At 38.5% G+C, this 23,906-nt stretch overlaps 1 long non-coding RNA gene across 4 annotated transcripts in view; it reads left to right on the top strand.

Moving 5' to 3' along the window:
- The window catches only part of LOC114682934, a 108,951-nt gene that overhangs the window by 10,112 nt on the left and 74,933 nt on the right, over nt 1–23,906 (top strand). For 3 of the 4 annotated variants that reach the window (XR_003733104.1, XR_003733105.1, XR_003733103.1), the window contains 2 exons: nt 4,174–4,226; nt 4,446–4,578. This is a non-coding gene — a long non-coding RNA (uncharacterized LOC114682934). The remainder of the gene's footprint in view (nt 1–4,173; nt 4,227–4,445; nt 4,579–23,906) is intronic. The other variant, XR_003733106.1, reaches the window with a different exon arrangement.

Genomic DNA, 23,906 nt, shown 5'->3' with positions numbered 1-23,906 from the left:
TGTTAGGTTTGTACAACTTAATATATATGTGTGTGTGTGTGTGTGTGTGTGTGTGTGTGTGTGTGTGTGTGTGTTTGTGTGTGTGTAGTGGGGAGTGACTTAGGTCTTCTTGCCTGGAACAGCTCTTTATCAAATTCCCAAGTGTGAGTCAGCTCACAGATCTAATGCTAGGTAGGGTAAAGTGGAGGCATGGGTGCTCATAAGGCAGAGCCTACTGGCAACTACACATGGTGTAAATATGACTCCTCACTGGGTCTTCTTTTACATGACTTGCAGCTATTGAATAAGGTCATGCTGACAGCTTTAGAGGTTGGGTAATCCAGTCTCAGAGAGCATCAGGAAATAAACTTTACTTATGTTTAAAGGACAAATGATCCAAGAAAATTGAAAATTTGACCTGAGTTGACTTCACAATAGACTCATCTCTAACACCACTCTACAGCTATTTCTATAGCAACTAAGCACGAATGTGCAAGTCTTTAGGGGTATCTGTTTGTCAGTTAGTAAATATACAATTATGAGTAGTAGAAGCAATAGAACTACCCTAAATTGCTAGCATTTTCTATGGAATACAGATGCCAAAATTACCATTTCTCTGTCTATTTTCATATAAGAACTTTAAAATCCTATAGAATTCAAACTCAAACAATTTCAGTTAAGAATTATTCTTCAAATGAAATACAGTTGACTGCATTAAGAAACTGAAGAAGACCAAATAATGTTAGAAATAAAGACTGAATTATAATTTACCTAAAGAATAGTAAGTGTAACTGAGAAAATAAAGTTTGAGGAAAAGAGAAAATTTAGAAAATAATGCAAAAATAAAATATGAATAAAACAGTAAAAAGTATCTGAAAGAAGTGGTTGAAATTAAAGACAAGTCAAAAGTATATTTATGTGTATAATTTGAGTCCCAAGTCATATTTTAAAAAATTCCCAATGAAACAGAAACAGTATTTAAAAGCATAATGTGTCATTTCTGCCTTTGGAAATGTCTAAGGATGGTCCAATCAGATAAAGTGTTAAGCAGCTAACAACCACAACTCTAAACACACACACACACACACACACACACACACACGAAGCAATTACTATAGTGATGGCAGAAGCACACTGGTTGTAATGGAGTTCAGGTTTGGAAGCAAGAGTGTTTAATATAAACTACCTGCTTTGTTCTTTCAGCCTGAGAAAGCCTCATGTGTAGACATATTGGTGGGAAAATGGCAGTGGTTTTGGTTAGAACAACCAGGGAGTTATGGTTGGGAGAATGATCATTACTAGGGAAATAATCTTCCTAGGTAAGTAAAAAGCCAGAGAAAGACTGTTGACTGACATTTCCAAGTGGCATTTTACCCACAAGTGGCTGTAGTCTTATCAGCACAGATTAGCCCATAAACTATTCTCATTTGAAATTTGAACTGAGTAGAACCAGTCTAACCAAGCAAGGTAAGTGCCTGGTAAAACTAGCAGACAAGAGCCTAGAATAACTGTACGATCAAAATATAACCCTTTTCCATGAAGTTCCAGATTGATTTAAGAAGAAGAAGGGACAGAAGATTCTAAAAGCCAGAGGTAGTGACTTATCTGTATCAAAACAGCTTTTTCCAAGCAGACAGGGCCACTGTACACCTTTGCTCACAGGAGGTGTGACTGCATGTACAAAGGCCTGCACAGGAGCAGGTTGGCCAAAGTTCCAGCATATGTGGAGGAGAGGCCCACAGTCTCTCCACTGTAGGGGATGTTGGAAAAAGATGTTTTCTTGGATAGAGAGTCTGTTTTGTGGATACAGCTAGTGATAGGCAACCTATATACCAGTAGGTCATTTAATACCCACATGAACAAGTTGCACTTAAGAGCACTCAATAGGTTTAATAAAAAGAGCACATGAAGTTGGGATGGAAAAGCAGTGTGGAGGAGGGAAGAGGTGAACTTGGTTGGAGAGGAATGGCAGTGGATCTGAATAAAACTCATAAGAAACTCACTGAAACAAATAGTTTCCAAGACAACAGAATGGAGGGAACAGAAGAGAAGCCCTGTGATAAGATAAATGAACAAAAGGAATACATTTGAACACAATAGAAGCAAAATAATATAAATAACAAATAGATTATAAGGGTTAGAACTTTCAGGATTATGATGAAAGATATGTACTTATGGGTTTGAAATACCAGCTCTCAGACAGGCCAACACAAAGAAGGAACCTAGCCCTATCAAGAAAAAGAACAAATTACATAAAATTACATGATAGATCAAATAAAAGGTGACGTCTCAGCAATGATGGAGCTGGAAAGAGAAGCATCTTTTATGTGCTGAGAGAGAACTATTATCCAATATTACTTTCAGAAAAGAAGACCAGAATGTATATTTCAAAGGTGTCTACTTATTACTAGGAAAACCAAACAAAATGATCAATTTGAAGCCATTTCTTGGAGGAATGATTAAAGATTATAAAGAATAAAGAAAATGCTTTAAGACCCCTATGGAGAAACTGCAAAATAACTTCAAAGTGAAAAACCGAGATTCTTATCAGGTGTCTCAAAAACAACATCCAGTCTAGCTGATAACAGCAGAGCAGTTCCCAGGACTTCAAGAGTTGAAAATGGAACCAAGAATGGCAAATTTGGTGATGTCATCTTTCAAGCATCAGCTCTGTAGAAAAGTGGTTCTGAACATTCAGAGATCAAGGCATTTTATACTCATGATTCCATCTTTAAGAATCTACTGTAGGATGTATTTCAATTGCACAAGAGAAGGCTTTGAAAACAGCCACAGTCAAAGAGCTACTGAAAAGAGACTCAAAGTGAAGACAAGCACACACTACATGATACATGCTTCTTCACATGCTTCATATTTTATGTTGCGTTGCATAAAGGAACGAAGATACAGAAATGGAGAGGAAAAATCTAGAGGAAAAGTGAATTTAATAAAACTACTGTTTTATAAGTAACCCATTATGAGTACCATTAACAGCTAACAAAGGAGAATATGAACATTGAGAAAAGGAACGAGAGTAAGAATAATAAAAAGTGATAGGTACAAATTATTATTTGTATGAAAAAGCAAACTTCCTTAGTTACAACAGGTGATAAATACTCATAGCTTCCTCTGCTTCATAGGGTGAGGCAAGTGAATTATTGGGGTCTAGGAGATTCAGACTAGCCTGGGTAATAATAACATGGCATATTTCAAAAAACAAAGTGAACAATAAAACCTTAAAATACAAAATAAAGGAATGGTGGAGAGAAAAAAGTTTTTTCTTTTCTTTTTTTTTCTCAAATGGTCATTTAACAGTGGCCTCTGGACACTATGTCCTGGAAATCTGGTCCCATTTTTGTTTTTGCCAACCAGATCTGACTGGAATTTAACCACAAGGAACCATCCTGTAAACACAGAGTGACAGACAGGCTATAAAATTGCTCATCTGAATTTTTTAATATTTAATGCTATGAAAATACAAAGAAAACAAAACCCCTCTTGAACCATTGCAAATCAAATATGATTAAAAAGATAAAATAAGTGGATGCAACAAATTATGTTGGGCTTTTTGGTTGATGTTCTAAAGCTCACTATATCTGAATGAGCTCTGTGGAATTAGAATATGTATCAATCATATTAATTCTCTGATATTATAATTTTACTATAAATTCTATCTCTGAAGAAATACTACATTTAGGGTAAAGAAACATATAACTTGCTCTCAAGTGATTAGGGAAAGAGAGAAAGAGGAAGAAGGAGAGGAAGAGAGAGAGGAGGGATGGGGAAGTAGAGGAGGAAGTGGAAAAAGAGAAGGCTAAAAGGTCTCTGACTGAAGGGTATCAATGCTTTTGCACTATTATTTCAACTTCTATGTGAGTTTAAAGAAGTGTTAAAATAGAGACCCTCCAAATTACTGCTGTAGGGAAAAATAGCTTGTAATGACAAAGGAATCCACACAATACAAGTCCTGAAATGTTCCTGGGTGGTAATTACAACCCAGTCCATTCACTTACCACTTTTGCCACCAGAGAAGATAAATTGGCTTTGCATAACCCATGGATAACTGAAAGTTTAATCAGGGATGGTGTTAATTAAAACTGTTGTTACATATATGTCGTTCATACTTAAAAGGAAAGATCAGTGGAGCCCTGCGACCTGTCATATAGCTACTGATTGGTAATTGTTTTTCTCTTTGAGGAAGAAGAGATCCCAGGGGAGCAATATGAATGGCTGCCTTTCCTTTAAGTTGTGTAAGCCATGTGCTTTGTCCTGTTCTAACATCTGAACCAGTAGGAATGTTGTTTTAAGTCCATGGGAATGTGGACGGGGTATTGGAAATTAGTATTGTTATAATTGACTGTGTTCTTAGCATCTACCTGTATCTCCTGAATTACCTATGTCAGGTATGCACATATGTATTTTAATTGGTTTCCCTTTTGTCTCTATTCCTGCCTAACTGTTAACTACAGGATGCATTGAACAACACTGGTGCTTTGTTCCAAGTGCCTGACATAAGCATAGGCATGATTCAGAAGCAGAAGATGCTACACTTTGCATGGCTTACAGTAACTCAAAACGTGATAAGCATCCACCCTGGGCCAGGTGAGATGATTGTATTTCCATTTAGAAGTGCTATGTCTGAAATTTACTGTGTGGGGAGTGGGGTGGGGGTATTATTTTCTAAAATTTAAGAATGGGAAGCCAAGTAGAGTGGTGTCAGGTATTAGCACTTAGAAGGCTGAGGTAGGAGGATCACAGCTTGAAGTCAGCTAGAGCTACATTATGAGATCCCTTCTCAAACCACCTACCATTTTATATATGTATCTCCTCTCTCTCTCTCTCATATATATATGTGTGTGTGTGTGTGTGTGTGTGTGTGTGTGTGTGTGTGTGTGTAATAAAGAATGGATGAAAGGAAGAATGAATAGGTTTAGTCCATGTTTGAAGGTAGTTTGTGACAGAATTTGTCATTTTCCTACCCATCTCCTAAGCTTTGAAATGCAGAAGGATGTCAATGCATGTAATACTGAAGGAATGTTTGATGTTGGCCACTGCACAATCCAGCATTCAGAGGCATAGTCATGGAAGGCTGTGGGATTATGACTACTAATTATTTTCCAGAAGTAGTTCTCTCTCTCTCTCTCTCTCTCTCTCTCTCTCTCTCTCTCTCTCTCTCTCTCTCTCTCTGTCTCTCTCGACCCCTACCCCCCTACCTCTATCTATCTGTCTGTCTGTCTGTCTGTCTATCCATCCCTCCATATCTATCTATCTATCTATCTATCTATCTATCTATCTATCTATCCATCCCTCCATATCTATCTATCTATCTATCTATCTATCTATCTATCTATCTATCTATCTATCTATCCGTTTGTTTTTATATCCTGACAACAGTTTTCCATCCGTCCTCTCTTCCTAGGCCCTCCCCCCATCCACTACTTCTCTTCCATTTCTCTTCAGAAAAGGGCAGGATAGCCATGCATATCAACCAGTCATGGTGTATTAACTTGCAGTGAGACTAGGCACCTCCTCTCCTATTGAGGTTGCGTGAGGCAACCTGGTAGGAGGAAAGGGTCGCAAAAGAAGGCAACAGAGTCAGAGACAGCCCCTGCTCCCACTTTTAGGAGTCCCACAAAACAACTGTGATGGGTTTAAAGAAAATTGTTCCCAAAGGGAGCAGCACTATTAGGAGTGTGGCATTGTTGAAGTAGGTGTGGCCTTGTTGGAGAAAGTATGTCATTGTTGGCATGGGTTTGGAGATCTCCTATGCTCAAGCTACTCCTCGCCTCGGGTCAGAAATCATTTCCTGTTGCCTTCTGATCAAGATATAACCAACACCTTGTCTGCTTGCACACTGCCATGCTCCCTGCCATAATGATAATGGCCTGAGCCTCTAAAACTGTAAGTCACCCCAATTAAATGTTTTCCTTTATAAGATTTGCCATGACCATGATGTCTCTTTAAAGCAATAGAAACTCTAAGACAAAGACCAACCTACACAATGGTCACATATATGCAGAGGGTCTAGGTCAGTCCCATGCACGCTCCCTGGTTGTTAGTTCAGTCTCTGTGAGCCCCTATGAGTCTAGGTTAGTTATTCTGTGGGTTTTCTTGTAGTGTCCTTGACCCCTCTGCCTCCTATAACAGGAGTAGTTTTGAATGTTACTAATCATTTGCTGAACCACTAGTATCATTCCAAACAACTTATCATATTTGTAATTATTAAAATGTGTAAAGTGCACACTAAGATTCTGAAGGAAAAAGAATCTCACAAATTCATTGCATTTCTGCTATGAATGGTTGAGATTTTTTAATAATTCAGAGTCATTGGCAATTCTGTACTGCAACCTCAGGCATAGAGCAGATAGATTCTTGTATGCTGCTGTTTTCCATTCTCAGGTTAGTTTTCCTGTCTTCACATCTGAAGCTAGATCCGTTCCCCTCTCTGGAAAGTGCAAGATGGTGAGATAGGGCAAGGGACTTTTTTTTTTTTTTTTCAAAGTAGCTATTTCTTGCATTTGATTTTTGGAAATATAGATATACAGCCACATTTAGCCATGAGAAAGGGTGGGAAGCAGAGTTTCCTTTGGGATAATTTGTGCCTTTGTCTAAGTCAGGAGATTCTATTTGCTAGAGAAAGAAGGGACTAGGGGATCTTGGGATAACCAGTTTGTTGTGCCCCATTTGGAGAGAATTGCCTTCTATCCCCAGGAACTCAAATCCCTGATGAGAGCTTTGTTAGCTTCATCTTATCCTCTGCAAATATCTGAAACCACAGGCTGTGTTTTAAGGGAGGGATGATTAATATGTAAGTCTCTCCTACCTCCTCCTTCAACTTTTCAGTGTCCCTAATACATTTGAATGATAGTTCCATTTTTAAAAGTTTGGTTTTCTCATATTAAATTATATAACAACGAATTTGCACTTCACACGGAGTTACTAGAGTCTATAATAAATTAAAGGAGAGGCTAGACTTGCTTACATGAAAGATTGTTATAAACTCCAAATAATCTTTCTTCTTCACTGCTTGCAGCAGTTTACTTATATACAAAGGAGGTTCACTTAAGCTATTTTCGCTCAAAGGGCTTGAAGTGGCTCAAAATTAATAAAACAAGCAAGCAAGCAAACAAACAAACAAACAACATAGTTATATTAAAGCCAAAAGCAATTTTCCCCAGAAGAGAAAAATGCAAGATGAATTTGATGAAGGAATGGCATTGAGGACAGAACAGAGAATCATATAATCAGAACTTGAGGCCAAAGAAGAATAATGCAAATGAGTACAGTGGTCTACACTAAGCCTACTCACAGCTAATCATAGAGATATGTTCAGATGCTCAAAGGGTAAGGCTGTGTGTGTGTGTGTGTGTGTGTGTTTTTAAGGAGAGCATGATCTTTAGGAGGGAGGAGGAATTTGGAGGAGAAGCTGGGAGGAGTTGGAGTGACTGGAAAGCCTGCAAGTAATTGAAGCACACTGTACATGTAAAAAAAATCTCAAAGAATAAATGAAAATTTAAAAAAATGGAAGTCTGCCCAATACAGCATGGTATTAGGTTTTCAAAAAAGCAAACAAGGGTGAAGAAGCATGGATGCACTTACTTTTCTTTGAATGACTAATAAAATAGAAATGTTCTCCTAGGGTAGATAGCTGCATACTTGAAGTTTGCCAAGAATAGTCAAAGAATTGTTATTCTTGCAAAACTATTCATGTTTATATTCATAAGGAGTGCTATGAAGAGCTTAGAATTTTCGATTCTTACAACTTGTCATCTATAAACTCTCACTTGTTCTTATTATTTAGCTTTATAGACTTTGATAATTTGATAAAGGTGGACTTTTGGCCAAACTCATTTTAGAAATATTGAATAAAGGAAAGCTATAAGACTTGATGTGATTTGTGTTTAATCTAATTTCCAGCTCAATTTTGTATTATCTGGTCAAATTCTCTAAATTCCCAAACTAATTGTATCTTTATGTGTTCTTTATGTATGAAAACACATGTGCAGCTGTGTGTTCCTGTTTGTAGAGGCCAGAGGTTGACACTAGGTGTCTTTCTCAATCACCCTTCACTTTAATTTTTAATAATAGTTTAATTATTCTTTGATAATTCCACATAATAGATATTGATCATATTTACCTTCCTCTTATAATTCCACCCACACCCACTCTTTCCACACTCACTTCCTTGCCCAGAATCCACCCTTCTTCCTAGAGTCCTAGTCTGGCTCTCCAGCCCAATCTCTTCCTGCCCAGTTATAGGCCAGTCAGTTCTTTATTAACCAATGAAGGTAATACATAGTATACAAAGATTGTTCCACAGCAATCCTCTGCTACATAGCATGTTTGGGGCTAGCCTGGGATACCAGAGACCCTATCTTAAAACAAAATACAATGAACAAAAACAAACAAACAAAACCAGAATGTGTTATCTCTAGAATAAGGGGTGAAAACCCCAAACCCAAACCTTTGTTTTCCATGGGATCTGGTCATAGACTATGGAGGCTTTAGTACTATGTTTAAGGTTACTTATATAATTTGATAAGTAATATAAAATACTAGTAAGCTAACTTGCTGTGCAGTTGCCTTTCAGCATTGCTTTCTCTACAATCATGTAGCTCTTTATAAGATAATATTCTTATTATAAATAAAAAAAAATCTTTCTAAGGAAGCATGGAGAAAGTCCCACTAGGAAATTCTGGCTGTCACATTCAATTGTAATCTCTTAATGCTTCCTCATGAGGCTTCTTTTGATGATCACCTGCTCTATCCCTTCTGGAAAAATTATTTAGAGATCATGTAATTTGCATAAATGCCAGTATTGCTGATACCTGAGGGCTTTCTTGCTGTTCCATGAGTGTCCTTGTTTCATGACTATGAACACAATTGACAAATCACGGACACGACAGAAACTTCCAACAGTGCTGGGGTAAGGAGATGATGGGTAGATTCACACAGAGTTGGATGAATGGGCAACAGTACCTAACTTAGGGTTGATAAGCATGGTCATGAATTTGCTGTGTGGCCTTCTACTTGGAAAGATGTTAGAACTGCATACAAAGTGAAGTATGCTATAAGCATTATAATAATTTTTGTCTACAATTAAAAAGACAAAATAAGCAATGACTTGATACTGAAGAAGAAGTAGTATAGAAAGGTGATACTAATGGCAAGTTTAAAGCCTTGGTGATTCATGTAGAAGGATATTGATGAGATCAAGAGGTTGAAAGGAGTTCTGACTGTATGTGAGCCAAATCCCTGCTTTATACTATGTTTATCAAGACTATTTACTATGGACTCAACAGGTTATATTTGGGTATAAATGTGTATATACAAATACATATATGCATGCAATAAAAATCAGTGTAAAAAAGAGGCTATGAATTTGAAGAAGAGTGGGGAAGAGGGTTCAGAAGGAGAAAATGAAGGGAGAAATGTAATTAAAATACAACCTCAAGGGGCTGGAGAGATGGCTCATCAATTAAGAGCACAGGCTGTTCTTCTAGAGGTCCTGAGTTCAATTCCTAGTAACCACATGGTGGCTCACAACCATCTCTAGTGGGATCTGATGCCCTCTTCTGGCATAAAGGTGTACATGCAGATTGAGCACTCATTCATAAAATAAATGAATAAATCTTTAAAAAAAATACAACCACAAAAATAAACAAATAAAAACTATTTTGGAAGATGATATCTTGAAAAATAATCCTTATATTTTGGAATCACCCTAGTTTTAAAGAAATATTTCAACTTTAGTACAAAGGGATCTCCTGTGTCTTTAACTTAGTTTCTCTTTGTAAGAACGATTCTTGGTTAGCATAAGGAATTTGCTATTAACAACTCCTTTTATAGTGGTATGATGCACACATCATAGTTGATGAGTTCAGTCATATTGATGGATTACTATCAACTAAAGTCTATGCTTGTTTCTAATTTACTTGGTTTTTACCTAAGGACATTTTTGTCCCCTTTCTTTTCTAGATTCCCATCCAGGATCTCACAGTATTTACACAGCACACATTCTTGGGTTTCTCTTTGATGTGAGAGTTGATTAATTTTGGTGACTTCTATAGTTATGATCAATATTCATTGGGTACTTACAAAAATAATTTCAGCTGCAGTTTGATGCCTTTATCATGTTTAGGCTAGGGTTATGAGAATTAAAAGGGGGGGGTCTCAAAATTTTATTTTTGTGTTTATGTTTGTGTGTAGATATACATACATCAGTGGAAGCATGTATGGAGACTAAAAAGGGCATCAGATCTCCTGTATCTGGAGTTACACACAGTTGTGAGCCACTAGATGTGGATGCAGAGAACTGAACTTGGGTGCTTTCGGAGATCAGTGAACACTCTTAACCACTCTCATAAGAAAATGCCACCTTTTCACATCATAACAAGGATGCATGACCAATCACTGTTGATGCTGACTTCAATCATCCATCTAAGGGAGTGGTCCTTAGGCTTCTCCATTGTAACACAATGTTCATACTCCCTCCCCTTCCCACACTGTCCTTTTTGGAAGGAAGTCACAATGCAGAACACACGCTTAACTTCACCTTCCTGAGGATCCACTATTTATATAAATTATTTGGAATCACATATAGACTTATCTCATCTTCTCATATGCCACCATTTATTATACATTTGTATAGATATGTGGATATTATTTTATGCTTTGGGGGTAACCCAATATTGAGCAGATGATAATTAATTTTTTCTTAATTATGCACTGTGAATTTCATTTATATAAATATAACACTGTCTAAAAGATGCCTTTAGGGCTCAAAGCCAGGATTTCTGAACTAATGTGTACATTTCATATCAGAAAGGTGTTGTTGACAAAGCATCTTGTTTATGTATCAACATTTCTATATTTGTATACTATAGCTTACATATTTTGTAGTATTGAGACTATACAGCTTTTTATGTATAAAAGTATAGATATTTACTCAGGAGTGTTCCTGAGAGTAAGTGAGAGAATCCCAAGTAGGCAAGGAGAAAAAGTAAAAAACAGGGCAAGCTCAAGGATTGGCACAAGCTGAAGAGTAGCAAGTAACAGACACACCAAATGTGGTGCAGAAGAGCACAAAATGCAGGTCGTGTACGTGTGTGTGTGTGTGTGTGTGTGTGTGTGTGTGTGTGTGTGTGTATGTGTGTGTGTGTGTATTGCATGTGAGTGGTGCACATATTTGTTGGTACATGCATATGAAGACCAGCTACTGAAACAGGGTATGATCTTTCTGGATCATTCTCTATTTTATAAACAGAATCTCTCACTGAAGCTGGAGCTGGCCAGTTCAGTTAGTCTATCCACCCGGCTATGGCTGGGGATCCTTTTCCCCCACATGAGCATGACAGTATACATAGCTTTTATTTGGTCCTCACACATGCACAGGCTTGAGCCATCTCTTCAGTTCTAAAGTTTACGTTAAATTCATAATTCTTAAAAATTAACCTGCCCAAAACCAAGATCCTCAGAAGGAATCATACACAATTTAATGTTTGAGACATATATTTAGTAATCATTTTAAGGAGACATTTGTTTCTGTTAAATATTTGGGAACAAAGGAATTGGACAATGCCAACCTTATCTGAAGGTTTTAAGTTCAATAAATATTAAACAAACATGTGCATTAAGCATAAAAAGAAAAATGAAATGCCTGTAACTTGTCTTACTGGACTATAACACTAAATCTAGACTGTGATCATATCAAATAAAAAGTTCAGAGGCATAATTTCTTACCCATTCTGTGGGTATCAATAGTTATAAAAAGTAATTGTAGATCTCAGAGGAAAATGAGCCAAGTCAAGAAAGTACTGATTGTAAAGCTCTTTCTTCAAACTTTCATTCTAGATGGATCTTGTGTTTAGTTACTATAAGACATCAAAAGTCCTAGGGAATTCCCCCATGAAATGACTAAGATGAATTGAAATGTCAACATTTGTGAGTCATCTTTATTCACAGACTAGCAAGACAATGATCCTCAACTCTTTGAATAGCATGGACTATTAGAACTCTGTGGCTAAACTTTGAAGAAATCTATACATGGGCCCCCAACAAGAGAGTATAAAGCATCAAGTGGGCACACAAACTCTTGCTAAAGTACTTAAGAAGTCTGGAATTTACTTATATAAGCAGGGAGCTGCAGAGAGGGCTGAGTTTGTCTGAGCTGAAGTGGCCTGAATTACCCTCTGAGTTAAAGTTATGTCACATGTGCATGTGTGAGAGATTCAGGGGTTTATCCGTTTACACTGCCAGGTAGAGATCGAGGTTATTTGTTAATGAATTCCCTCCAAGTGCCTGCCTTGGGATATCTCTACCAGAGTCCAGAACAGATTCTACAAGCAGCTAAGGATACTAATCTGAGGGATATAAAATGAATCTAAACACACTGAGTTCTTTACTCCATTCACTTTATTCTTCTAAGTCAATTTTATGTACACAGTTTCAGTTTTGTCCTTACATTCAGCTCCTCTCTGTGCCCAGTTTTCCTGTCCTCATAGTCTTAATAAGCTCTTATGCTTTTGACCTGATAGTCACGGTCCTCTGTTCCTTTGTCCCCCATCTATATACTTCCTTACCCCTGCAAGAGATCTGCTTTACCCTCTACAGAACCTCTATCTTCCTCTCTTCTCTCTGGCCAAAAGGTTCTGTGTCTCCTCTGGACAAAAAGCCCTATTGTCCTCAGTCAAACTCTCTGCTTTGCCGCTAGGCATGGAGGAAGGGCTTCATTTGCACAAGAAGCAAAGCTATGCATCTCCAGCCTGCTTGTCACCTAGGCTCAGCAGGGGAGTTAATTACCTAGAGATTCAGCATTTGAGAAGCTTAGCTGTTTGCCAAAAGGTCTGTAGTATTTAGGCTCGCAAGAATTTCATAGCAGAAGACAGCTGAAATATTAAAAGCTGGATAACACTAAATATTCCATAATAAATGGCTTGCCTTTTGACAGACACTTGGCCAGTCAAAGTATAGCTTTAATACACAGCTGAATCTCTATAATATAATCTTGCAACCTGCAAGAATTTGTAGTCTCAGGACATTGCCCAGACTGTGCAATGCACTGAAACTTATTGGCATTAAGTGGCTTGATGAAGGCTGCAATGTAGTGCAACTCAACAAGTTTTGTAATTACATTCTTACTGATCACATTAACAATATACACACAAAATTTTACTATTTTCTGTTAAGAAATGCTTGTAATATTTCTTAAAATCAAAATTAATAGTAGGACTGTGAGAAAAACAGAACTATAAATTTAAGATTTTTTTGGGTGAGATAATGAAGAAATATCTTCTGCCCTTGTTTCTCATAGCACTGTGCACCGTGTATGGGTTCAGTCAACTGAAAAACTGAGGCCTATTGGGCTACGGAAGAAAGTCAGTTAGATGAAAGGGGATATATCAAGCAGCTTCAGTATAGCAACCGCAGTAGCATATGATAGTAACAGAAATAAATGCCCTCTTACAACTCCTTCAGTGATACTCAGACAAAGGACTTGACTCAGTAAGTCCCACACTGTTCTGCATAGTTTAGAATAGCTGTCAGTAGAGCTGAAATGGGCTTGATTCTCTGTAAGTCAGAAATGATTTCTATGACATTCCAAGGATTTCATCCAGCTAAGCCACATATCTGTATAAAAATTCCCTGAATTCAGGAACACCCAGGCAAATGAGGATGATAGTCACATTTTCACGACCAGCTTTCATGAGCTTTATATTCAGCTTCTCTGAAAATTATTCTCCCCAGAGCAGCTCCTGATAAAGACTATGTAAAGATGGGCACTTGTCCATTCTCTGACTTGAAGAAATGTGGAAGTCCTATCAGACAGGAACTGCTTATTAAACTATTCCATATGCATTTATGCTTAAAATGTTGTTAAAGTGATAATTTCAAAACTCTACACTGGATTTCCTCATGTTCCTCCCTTAGCTCCTACAATTATAATCCCATGTTCAAGTTGGTTTCATTTGAAGGCCAACCCCTGCCCCATACTAGGTCAATGTATTTTCATTAGGAAGTATTTAAAGTACATGTGTAAAAACGTAAGAACTTTTAGGCAAGCATGAGCATCATAGGATGATCACACCACAGCAGCTAAAAGTAAAATCAGAAGCTTTCACATTTGCTAGAAACTATTTATTTCAAAAGATATAAAATTATATAAACAGCTGTCACAAATATCAAATGCTGTAGTTATGAATGGATGGATGCCAAAACTTAATGTTTTAAACTGAGTGTGGTGGCTCATGCCTGCCATCACAGTACTTGGGAGAGAGATGAAGGTGGATTGACAGTGTAAGGACATATGTGGTTACATAGGAATTCAAGGCCATCTGGGCTACATAAGATCCCATTTCTAGAAAATACCAAACAACACCCCAAACAAAATAAAAATACCTTATTATCTTACTATCATCTATGATATTACATATGAAGTAGAATGTTTTCCAAATTTAATTTTTTTGAGAGTGGACATTAAAATTTAATTTTAACTGAATATTAAAATTAAGTAGGAAGTTACTTACCAAAGATTTATAAGAAAATATAAAGATCACAGGGGTCATAGAAAACATTTCTGCAGTCTCTATCTCCTTTTTCAAGTTTTATTTTTTTTGTTTTTTTTGACTTTTTGATTCAGGGTTTCTCTGTGTAGTCCTGGCTGTCCTGGAACTCACTTTGTAGACCAGGCCGGCCTCAAACTCACAGAGCTCCACCTGACTCTGCTTCCTGAATGCTGAGGATTAAAGGTGTGTGCCACCACTGCCCAGCAAGGTAAATTTTTATTATGTCACATAAAATAGTTGAAAATGTAGTTGATTAAATATAAATGACATCATTTGGAGTTTTTCTGATTAATTTATTGGATTGGTACATAAACACACAGACACACCAGTATCTAAGCAATCTTTGTAAAATTTGTTTATTAAGCTATAAAACTCCAAAAGGACCTAGTTAGCTAATATTCAATAATTTCCACTAGTCCTGAAAACTTCAGAAAAGGTTCTAACAAATAAGGAGAAATTTAATATCAAAGACGAAATTTAAAATACTGACATTTTAAAGGAATTATGTGCTCACAAAACACATTATTTCAGTGTTTCTGGGATTAAAATAAGAGCTATAACTCAGCTAGTGGAGTGCTTGCCTAGCACTTGTGAAGCCCAGTTTTGAGACCCAGCACAAATCTACAAGATCATCAGAATAACAAGGTGCGATAATTCAAAATCATCCTCAGCTTTGTGAGGAGTTCAAGGCTGTCCCAGCGCATACCAGATCTGACCTTACACTGGCAATCCTCTTGCTTTAACCTCTCAAGTGTTAGGATTACAAGCGTCTGCCTCCATACCTGGTAGTCTAAGATCATCTGGAACTCTCCACTCTACAGCCTTAGGCCTCAGATGCTAGGGTTACAGATGTGTGTCACCACACAGCCATTGAATCATTTTAAAAGTATGTTTTCTCCATTTTCTTATTCTCATATGATTTTTGCCTTCATTCTTAGAAGAGTTTGCACTGGCCACACTGGAAGATAGAAGCCATACTCTGTATCATTCCCTTTCTTTACATTTGCATTCAATCCTGCTGAATGTTCTTGAATGTTCAGACACAAAGCTTTCACACTGGGTATTTCTCCTTTTTTATTATTTAATTTTATAATTAATTTAATTTTACCTATCTGCCACGGATTCCCCTTTCCTCCCTCCTCCCACCTCCCAGCCTTCCCCCTCCCAATCTATCCCCCATTCCCACCTCTTCCAAGACAAGATCTCCCCTGGGGATGCAGCTCAGTCTGGTAGATTCAGTTGAGGCAAGTCCAGTCCCTTCCTCCCTACACCAAGGCTGAGAAAAATATCTCAGCACAGGCCCTAGGTTCCAAGAAGCCAGCTCATGCACTAAGGACAGGTCCCTGTCCCACTGCCTGGGGGCCTCCTAGATAGTTCAAGCAAATCAACTGTCTCATTTATCCAGAGGGCCTGATGGGTGTTTCTCAAACATGGGTTGGCTTCTATTTCTGACCTGCTCTGGGAAATGATGGGGGTGAAGTTCATGGCTGTTCAGCTTTGGCCATTTCCTTCCAGGGAGAGCCAGGTTTTATGAGCGTTTCAACCAGGTACTTGACAGCTCAGCTGGGCAGCACAGGGCAAACCTCCATATGGGGACAGTTCTGTGTCACTTGCTAATTTACTTCAGGTGGATGGTTTTTTTTGTCAGCTGGTGCAGAAAGAGAACTCTTCACCTTTAGCCAGCCAACTCCTGCAGACCTCCATCTGGGTCCTTGAGGGGAACATTTGCAACCAGAATAAAATGTGTCCAGTTGATAGGAGCAGCACTTGACTTGCAGAAAATGAGGTCATGGATGTTTCCTAAGATGTACTTCAATTTGGACACAGCAATTCCAGAGATGGGGTACATCTCCACTTTTATTGATCACAGGCAATTCTGAATGACTTATAACTCTTTCTCAAAGATTGGCTGTGAATTTCAACAGCTGCCGCATGTGCAGGAGGGTGACAGAGTCAATTTGGCTTCCGGGAAGAGTGTTATCACTGTTCATGGAGAAGATTAGAGAAGCATGTATAATCTAATTTTCTCCCAGTAACATAGTCACTTCAAATAGGCTAGCTAGCAGATTCCTTCTTGGATTTTTAAATGGTGCCCTCTGGGTAATCTAGAGAGTGGCTTGTCATGTTGCTGTGATGTCTAAATAGTGATAGTATTCTGGGCATTCACTTTTCAGGACCTTCCATTGTTTCCCTGTGGGATGCTAGAGGGTGTGTACATTGCTACAGAATATTTGGGAGTAGGTCAGAATGGTACATTATTAAAACCAAATTCCATGTCCTCTTCTCTTCTCCCGCCCTCCCACTCCCCCTTCTTCAGACAGGCTCTCATGCAGCTGAAGATGACCTCGAACTCCTGATCCTCTTGTCTCCACTTTCCAAGTGCTGGGACTACAGGTGTGCACCACTCTGCCAAGCTCTGGGTGGGTACTTCTTACCTAAGGCTAAAACGTAACTCTCTGTAATACTTGTGATCCCAAATCACATCTAGTCACCTATAAATTAGCCTTTCCAAGATTACCATGGGATGTGAGAATTTTCTAACATCAAAATATCAACATTAGGTGTCCAAAACTTGAATTATAAATACCTGTCTGTTATTAATTTTCCCTGCAAATCATAACTTACATTACTGGTAAAGTTAGGAATAATAATACTGGGTAATGTACAAAAGAGAAGTAGAAAACCTTTAATTTCTTCGTTTTTGCTTTTTAGTGGTATTGTTTAGTCGCAGCCGAGGACCAGACAGGATATTTTACCTGTGACATTGAATGGAATTGAGAGAATTTTCCAGCAGAGGTGACTCTGAGAACTCTGCATTCACTGCATATAAGTGGAAATCTGCCTATGTAACACCCTAAGGGCAACATTGGAAACTGTCACCTTTTCTTAAAAGCTGAATTTTGCAATGGAAAGAACTCAGACATGAGGGGTATTTGGAATGTTTTCTTAATCCCAACCTTTGATAACATTGCTATAAAAAGTTGACTACTCCATGTCCCCAAGGACTGTACAGAGAATGAACTCAATCCAGCAGCCTAAAGACCCCAACCCCATTGTTGGGGGTCTCATTAATTCTCTGGGATGCTTAACAACTATCTCTACTTGGGTGTTGTGACAACAGAAAAGGATTGTATTGTCCTGAAAGTTGCAAGTTCTAAAACAGTATTGACAAGGCTAATTATTTCTGAAGAAGGTAAAGGGAGAATCGGTTCCAGGCATTTTCCTTTGGCTTCTGAATAACAATACTCACACTCTTTGATCCTTTCCTGTATGCTTTCCAGTCTCCAAATTCCTCCATTTGCTATGGTACCAGTCATATTGGGATAAAGCCCGTCCAAAGACTATCAGCACCTTAAGAATCTTATCTTCAAATAAAGTCATGTTCTGAGGTGCTGGACCTTAGAGTCTCAGCCAGTGAATTCCAGGGAAGGATAGAATTCAGCCTAAATGCAGTTAGCAGCTTTCATTTTAGGTTCTCGTGTGATGTATGAAAGAGAGCATCTCCCAGAAAAAGTTCTCACATCTACAAATGCTTCCAATGGGAATGGTCAGATACCCTAGCCTGATCTGCTGCACCAAGGCAGTGAAAATGAGTTGCTCAGAAATAGAAGGAAACCACTCAAAGGCAGCCCAGGCGACATAAGGCTTATTGAAACTTATCAATAGAGAATAAGTTAACAGGTGACACAAATGTAATGACAGTCAAATAGCCAGTGGCGGCATCAATAACAAGAAGGGTTCAGGTAGAGTGGGTAGGATGGTGGTGGAGTCCTTGGCCTCTCTACTTGGCTCCATTATGATTATGTTTCCCACTGGGAGATATATCTTAAGGCTTATACTATATAAGGAGTACCATCTTTTGCTTTTTTCCTTTGTCCTTTTATGACCAACATTCCAAGGAGTAGCTGACCTTGCTTGTGGCCAGGTGTAGATGTAACCGTCTTATTAAATAAGAAACACAGAGCCAATACAGAGATGAAAGCCAAGAAGTTAGAGCAATAGCTAAGAGCTAAAAACCTTATCCTTCACTGTCGCTGTTGTCCTACCTCTCCAAAAGAGACCTACTTTGTGTGTGTTTGTGCTTTTAATTGACTTTCTATTCTGCCTTCTCATTGGTTGTAAACTCAACCACATGACCTCCTTGTCACTGCCTGTCTGTACAGACCTCCAGGTCTTCTATGGTTGGTATTGAGATTAAAGGTATTTGTCTCCATGCTGGCTGTATCCTTGAACACACAGAGATCCACCTAGTTCTGCCTCCCAAGAGCTGGGATTAAAGGCGTGCACCACTAACACCTGGCTCTGCTATAGCCTGCTATTAGCTCTGACCCCCAGGCAACTTTATTTATTAACATACAAATAAAATCACATTTCAGTACAAATAAAATATCACCATAGCCAGGTTCTCTAGACAACAGTAGCCTTCCCTATATACAAGGAAAGGTGCCACTGGTCTCAATCATTTTCATTGTCCCCTTTATTTGGCAAGTATAGTGAGAATAGGAAGGGTTATTTGAGGGACAAGGCACTTGGTTCTGCTTGTCTTTGTAATCTGTAGTTGTTTCCTGATTTTTAAATGCAAACTGCTCTTGATGTTTCTGAGGCTCTAAGCCCAATGGGACCTATGCTTCCTAAGAGCCCACATGTGCCTTTTCATGTGCTTCTTGAGCAGAAGTGGGCTGTGCCCCTTTAAAGCCTACCTTTCCACATTGTCTTTAAATGCCCAGATGAAATGACAACAGCTAAGCTTGTGTGCCAGAGCAGACTTCCATCTTCTCCAGCACAGGTGTTCTTAGCTGGAGTGACCATTTCTCCTCTTAAATCTTTTCTTTGATTGGAGTTCTTTTTCAACTCCTGGGTCTGTGCAGAAGCACCATAAATCTAAAGTTGGTAATGTAATAACTTTTTCTCTGGCTCTAAAAGCAGAATGGGATTTGGAGAACATGATAGAACACTAACTTCTTAGGCCCAGAGCTATAAATATGAGCTTGAGCCATGATAACGCTTCACAGATTATGAAGTTGATGACCTTCCCTTCTGAAGGGTGTGTGTATTTTTCTGTTCACCAATGAATAAATTAAGTATATGAAAAAGTATCCCTTGCCTGGTAATAGTTTCTGTCTAAGGTGTGTCATCCTGGGAAAAGCTTAAAAGAAGAATTGTGTATCTTTCAATCAGTCCTTAGGCTAGTCTTTGCAAAAGCTAATCTTTGTAGCCCAGACTACCGAGGCCTGTGCCTCTACTGACTTTAACAAACTACAAATACAAGCTGCATATAGCTCTTACAAATCCTGTACTCTACTTTAGAGGCTGCCTGGTCGAATGCATGTAAGCCCTACCCTAACTCTTGAAGCAGTCATTTGTCTGTGGACACAGACACCACCAATTGCAGTAACTTTACAACCCAAGAATTCCCAGTGACATACAAATCAATCTAACTCACCTTACTAGGTGTCAGAGGTCAGTTAACAACTCAGGTTTCCTCTGACATCATGGGTCCCTGAAAAGTCCAGGGTTTGTTCAAATACAGCAGGTTCAGAATTACTGAAAATCATGAATCTCATGTTTCCCTACATGTCTCCAAGTATTGTTTTGGTCCAAATTCCACTTCCACATCAAGGCTCTGCTCTGGATGTAAAAGGTCAGATTTGAGAGAGATCCAACCAAGAGCTCTTTCTTTTCACCTGGTCTCTGAACTGTATGAGAGACCAAATGCCATCTTAATTTCCAGTTATGCTGATTTTGGAGAATGTGACACAAGCTTGGTTGTTTCTCAAGTGGAATCAAAGAAGCAGAAGTACCTGGGCATGGGAGAACTGGGAGTCATGGTTGATGTCAGGATAATGTTTCAGAGTAAGGTGGAGCACTCCTGCTTCTGCACAGGTAGCTCTGAGGAACACACTGAAAAAAAAGAGGTTTTCCTCTTATCCTCCTCCTGTAAGTTTTCCCAATCTGGGGAAGGAATAAGATGGGCTTGGTCTACAGCAGAGTCCCATCTGCGTGGTAATACTCTCAGGCATTTGGAGGAAGAGATCCCTGCCAGCCACTTCCATTAACTCCCCAAAGAACAAACAAACAAACAAAATCAATGAAATAGAAATGTTCTACAGTCTGTATTTTATAGCAGCTCTTTTTACCTATATATGAGACCACTTTTCTTTTCTTTTCTTTTTAAGGATATTTACTTTCTTGGGCTGTCTTGGAGATCCAGGGATCTTAAATGCACTATCACACTGGGGCTGTTGACTCCTAGGAAATGCCTCTGTTCTATGACCCACAATGAAAATGTCAAATGCAGCAAATGCTTCCTGACCTGGAATGTGCCTTGAGTTTATGATGGAGATAGGCTGAAGCCACAGAGTAAATATGGCTCTTCTTACTAGACTTTATCAGAATATCTAGAGGGGAGAAAAGTCACAACCACAGAGCCACATGATACACAACCATAAAAATGTAATTATATTTTGGAATCCTACAAAGCAAAAATGTCATGGACTTTTAAGTAAGATAGAAGATTTTCAGTGAACTTGCCCAATCATTGCTGCCTTGGGCTCTTTTTCTGGTGCCTCTAGGAACACACATTCACTTTATGTTGGTGTAAATGGGCCTGTCATTTGATTGGTAGAAGAGGAGTTTTTTGGTTTTTTTGGTTTTTTTTTTTTATTCAAATAAGTATTTTGGGCAAACCTCATTTTCTAGCCAAATGGCATCCTACAAGTAACCTGAAATGGGTTCAATTTCCATAGAGAAAAATGTAAGGAACATTGACATAGTATCTATTGAAAATGTGGCATAGAGCATAGGATGCTATAGAGATGATACTGTCTCAGTGCATTTGCTTATCCCAGCAGCATAAATTTACTCATTCATTCATAATTATATACCATTATTATATAAATATATAACTACATAGTAGTCAATAATTTTAATATAACAAAATGAATGTTATATGTTTGTAAACCCAGACCTTTTACTCTTAGTCCAAATCCACCCAGATTTAATACAAATTAGATTCTTCAAGCCCACAGGGCATTACTGTATACTGGAACACACAGAAAGAAATGACATGGTCTCTGCTGAGCCTCACTCAACACAGAAGCAGGGTGGTCTTTAGCAACCAAATAAAAGCCAAGAGAAGTGGGTAATCAATTCCAGAATTTTCTAGTGCAGGATAGAATGAGATTTGTACAACACAGTCCCAGAGGGTATTCACTATAAAAGCACTCAGGTCTTAAGTTCTCAGAAAAAGATTAATCAAAAGGCATAACTAAATGGCTAATGACTAAACTGTAAATAACTCCTGTAGAAGCAGAAGAGCCATCTTGTATGTCATGAGGGATGAAAATAGTTACAGAAGATGACTGACATGTGCTATCCCTTCCTTGTATTTCAATCTGGGGTTACATCAATTTATTCTGTAACTTTATGCTTTCATTAATGTCCTGTGCTTAAAAGCAGATTTCAGAGACTGTGTAGCCTGTGTATCACTGGAAAGATTGCATGGCCTACAGAGTGAAGGGTTTGGAAAAATGGAAACAGAAGCAAAAACTTGAATGATATTAAAGTTTAAATGTTCCCATTAAGATTCATGTTGAATTTGATCCCCTTGTATGAGGAGGTGGGACGAGTCAGGACCTTTGGGAGATGAAGATTCTGCCCTCATGGGTTAATTACTTCATGCAGAAATTCATGTTGTGGTAAATTAATGGCTTTTCTCAGGAGTGACTTTGTTTTAAAATAGACCTTGATCTCTTGCTCCATCCAGTCATGACTCAGAAGGGAGGCCCTCATTAGGTGACAAGCAGAACCATGAGCAAAATAAATTTATTTTCTTCGGAAATTAGCAAGCCTGTTGTCAGTTACAGCAACAACAAACAGACAGAAAAGAAATTGATAATGAGATGAGGAATCACATTAATTACTTGAAGGTGGATTAACATCTCTGAGAATTTCCTTACTGGCAATGGGGAGTATGATATCCTGTCATCTGTGCCATTTTTCCAGCACACAGTGACTGGAAATGGGGATGAGAAAGATGGATCAGAAGGAGGGATTCAGTAGGGCTGATCTTGTACTTGTCTCCAATAATTGTTGGCAGCCCCTGGGAGGTAGGACCAGGATCCATGGACTCCTCTGGAGCAGTGATCTGAACAGGCACTGAAAACAATGGTGGGGTTGACCGCAGCACTGGCTGATACTTGCTGTAATGTGTTCCCGTCTATGCTTCATGTGCATTACCTCACCTGGCCCTCAACCGCCCTTTGAGCTGCACAGTAATCTTACAACAAATTTTTTTTTTCAAAAAAGAAAAGTGTGTTGTGCTTTCAGGTAATGCAGTTTACAAAGGATAAAGTCTGGATCCCAACCTGTCCCTAAGAAAGGCTACAGTTAGCATGTCCATTCTCTTACATTCCTACAAACACCATAGGAAAGCTTTATGGAATTTGTGTGTGAGAAAATTTAAGTTCTTACTACTGATCTCTGGCTGTGAACTTCTGGAAAGAGCCCAGTATTTGGAGGGGTCTCTACAAGGAAAATTTGCATAATGGTGGAAGAGCAAGAAGGGATTCTAGCTCTGAGAATGGCTAATTGTGTGAGATTGCACAGCTCAGTAAATCTCACTGTGTGAGGAAATGATGACAGCCATAGTTGTATACACTCCATATTTTAATGACTAGTTGATACATTAAATACTTAAGTTCATACCTGTTCTACATCAAGCCATTTTATGTCACAACAGAGTATAAAGAATGACAATGAATATGGTTTAAAGTGAATATTTTTTATGGTATATCTACTGAGGATTGCAAGTGATTCATGTTGTATTCAAGCTTGTTTAAGGGAAATAAAAATGTTGCTCAAGTTTCAGATAAGGCTTGAGGCTAGGGATTAGCTCAAGCTACCAGCATCTTTCTCCATCTACTTACTCTCCATTAGTCTTAGGCAGACTTTCTACATATGGCCCCAGGTATAAATGACCAGGCATTTTCCAGTTGCCCTAGCAGAAGGTCTTCAGAAAAGAACTGATGTGAGTTCTAGAACTATCATTCTAACGAAGAAGGCTGGTGATATGCTGCTTGTTGGGTAGTACCACCACAGGGACAGTGAAAAGGAAACCCTCAAAGTGAGGACTGCAGCTAGATGAAGCTAGTACATTAGAATCAGGTAGCTGGCGTCTATAACACACAAGAGAGAGCCTCTCACCAACAGGTTTTTATTTTTTGTAACTGGATTTAGTACTCAATATGTGATAAATGTCTTCAGATGTTCTTTATATGTTACCCAACATGAAAAAATTTGAGGATAAAGCATTTCCCAGTTACTTGATTTGATCAGTCAATAGCCAACATGTTTTTGTCAAGCAAT

Source organism: Peromyscus leucopus, chromosome 13, assembly GCF_004664715.2.
Source record: "Peromyscus leucopus breed LL Stock chromosome 13, UCI_PerLeu_2.1, whole genome shotgun sequence".
NCBI classification, from domain to species: Eukaryota; Metazoa; Chordata; class Mammalia; order Rodentia; family Cricetidae; genus Peromyscus; species Peromyscus leucopus.
Note: the sequence above shows the minus strand (reverse complement) of the source record. Positions and strands in the feature narration are given on the sequence as shown.